Here is a 2,408-nt window from a genome sequence, read left to right as displayed (position 1 = left end):
GCTTGCCCCCTCCTCAGTGTATCCTTATTGTGGACGAGTGCGGGGTGTAGCAAGATGGCGGGTTGCCTAATATGAAGACACACTGGGCACAGCTCACACACTGACCAATCATCCTTTACTGCCACTCATTCTTCTGAACGATTATGGGTTGGGCAGGCCGCAGGGTACCCCTCCCCTTTGATTGGTTGGCTGTACATCTATGTGAATGGGCTCTGTCAGCCGTTTCCTGTGTAGCACAGCAGCACTGGTTGTGCTGACAGCCCCCCTCCGCTCACTTCCTTGGCAGCAGATTGGTGCCGACAGGTACCGCTCTGACCAATGACAGCTCACTACTAGTTCAAGTCCCAGAGTTCACCGGAGGCGTGTCTATGGTGGGCGGAGCGGTAGCCTTCACCCGCCCTACTGTCACAATTGGAGCTCGTGATTGGGGGTGTCTGGCACGGTAATGGCTGGAAGGGGCGGACGGAGGAGCGTCGCTATGGGTGACAGGTTGTGCGCTTCCTCGGCCCAGACCGGGCTTCCTGCGCGCCATTTTCGAACCGCTCCTCCGCCCGCCGCTGTGTCCTCTGACCAGTGCCAGCTTCCTGAGCATGTCTCCTAGCAACCCCTCTCCGGACACTGGGAGGAAGACGGGAGCGCTGTGACGGGCTGGACTCTCCCCTGCCTGCTGTGTAAGTGCCTGGCTGTACCCTCAGCTGTGACCCCGGGTGTCCTCCCTCCTGGAGTCCTCTCTCTCTCTCCGCGGTGTCCCCCCCTCTCTCTCTCCGCGGTGTCCCCCCCTCTCTCTCTCCGCGGTGTCCCCCCCTCTCTCTCTCCGCGGTGTCCCCCCCTCTCTCTCTCTGCGGTGTCCCCCCCTCTCTCTCTCCGCGGTGTCCCCCCTCTCTCTCCGCGGTGTCCCCCCTCTCTCTCCGCGGTGTCCCCCCCTCTCTCTCTCCGCGGTGTCCCCCCTCTCTCTCTCTCTCTCTCCGCGGTGTCCCCCCCCTCTCTCTCTCTCTCTCCGCGGTGTCCCCCCCCTCTCTCTCTCTCTCTCCGCGGTGTCCCCCTCTCTCTCTCTCTCTCTCTCTCTCTCTCTCTCTCTCTCTGCGGTGTCCCCCCCCTCTCTCTCCGCGGTGTCTCTCCGCGGTGGTCCCCCCCCCCCTCTCTCTCCGCGGTGTCCCCCTCCTCTCCGCGGTGTCCCCCCCCTCTCTCCGCGTGTCCCCCCCCCTCTCTCTCCGCGGTGTCCCCCCCCCCTCTCTCTCCGCGGTGTCCCCCCCCCTCTCTCTCCGCGGTGTCCCCCCCCTCTCTCTCCGCGGTGTCCCCCCCCCTCTCTCTCCGCGGTGTCCCCCCCCCTCTCTCTCCGCGGTGTCCCCCCCCCTCTCTCTCCGCGGTGTCCCCCCCCTCTCTCTCTCCTCCGCGGTGTCCCCCCCTCTCTCTCTCCGCGGTGTCCCCCCCCTCTCTCTCTCCGCGGTGTCCCCCCCTCTCTCTCTCCGCGGTGTCCCCCCCTCTCTCTCTCCGCGGTGTCCCCCCCTCTCTCTCTCCGCGGTGTCCCCCCCTCTCTCTCTCCGCGGTGTCCCCCCCTCTCTCTCTCCGCGGTGTCCCCCCCCCTCTCTCTCTCCGCGGTGTCCCCCCCCCTCTCTCTCTCCGCGGTGTCCCCCCCCTCTCTCTCTCCGCGGTGTCCCCCCCCCCTCTCTCTCTCCGCGGTGTCCCCCCCCTCTCTCTCTCCGCGGTGTCCCCCCCCTCTCTCTCTCCGCGGTGTCCCCCCCCCTCTCTCTCTCCGCGGTGTCCCCCCCCTCTCTCTCTCCGCGGTGTCCCCCCCCCTCTCTCTCTCCGCGGTGTCCCCCCCCTCTCTCTCTCCGCGGTGTCCCCCCCCCTCTCTCTCATCCGCGGTGTCCCCCCCCTCTCTCTCTCCGCGGTGTCCCCCCCCTCTCTCTCTCCGCGGTGTCCCCCCCCCTCTCTCTCTCCGCGGTGTCCCCCCCCTCTCTCTCTCCGCGGTGTCCCCCCCCTCTCTCTCTCCGCGGTGTCCCCCCCCCTCTCTCTCTCCGCGGTGTCCCCCCCCTCTCTCTCTCCGCGGTGTCCCCCCCCTCTCTCTCTCCGCGGTGTCCCCCCCCCTCTCTCTCCGCGGTGTCCCCCCCTCTCTCTCTGCGGTGTCCCCCCCCCTCTCTCTCTCCGCGGTGTCCCCCCCCTCTCTCTCTCCGCGGTGTCCCCCCCCTCTCTCTCTCCGCGGTGTCCCCCCCCTCTCTCTCTCCGCGGTGTCCCCCCCCCTCTCTCTCTCCGCGGTGTCCCCCCCCTCTCTCTCTCCGCGGTGTCCCCCCCCTCTCTCTCTCCGCGGTGTCCCCCCCCTCTCTCTCTCTCTCTCTCTCCGCGGTGTCCCCCCCCTCTCTCTCTCTCTCTCTCTCCGCGGTGTCCCCCCCCTCTCTCTCTCTCTCTCT

The 2,408-nt window shown here is 68.3% G+C and overlaps 1 protein-coding gene across 2 annotated transcripts in view; it reads left to right on the top strand.

The window, feature by feature from the left end:
• The first annotated feature begins 422 nt into the window (after nucleotides 1–422).
• Nucleotides 423–2,408, top strand: part of CEP135 (centrosomal protein 135) — a 99,963-nt gene continuing 97,977 nt past the window's right edge. For both annotated transcript variants that reach the window (XM_073608410.1, XM_073608412.1), the window contains exon 1: nucleotides 423–671. The gene's annotated coding sequence lies outside the window, so the exon portion shown is untranslated. The remainder of the gene's footprint in view (nucleotides 672–2,408) is intronic.

This window comes from Aquarana catesbeiana, linkage group LG01 (assembly GCF_042186555.1).
Source record: "Aquarana catesbeiana isolate 2022-GZ linkage group LG01, ASM4218655v1, whole genome shotgun sequence".
Taxonomy (NCBI): Eukaryota; Metazoa; Chordata; class Amphibia; order Anura; family Ranidae; genus Aquarana; species Aquarana catesbeiana.
This window is presented reverse-complemented; position numbering and strand designations above follow the sequence as displayed.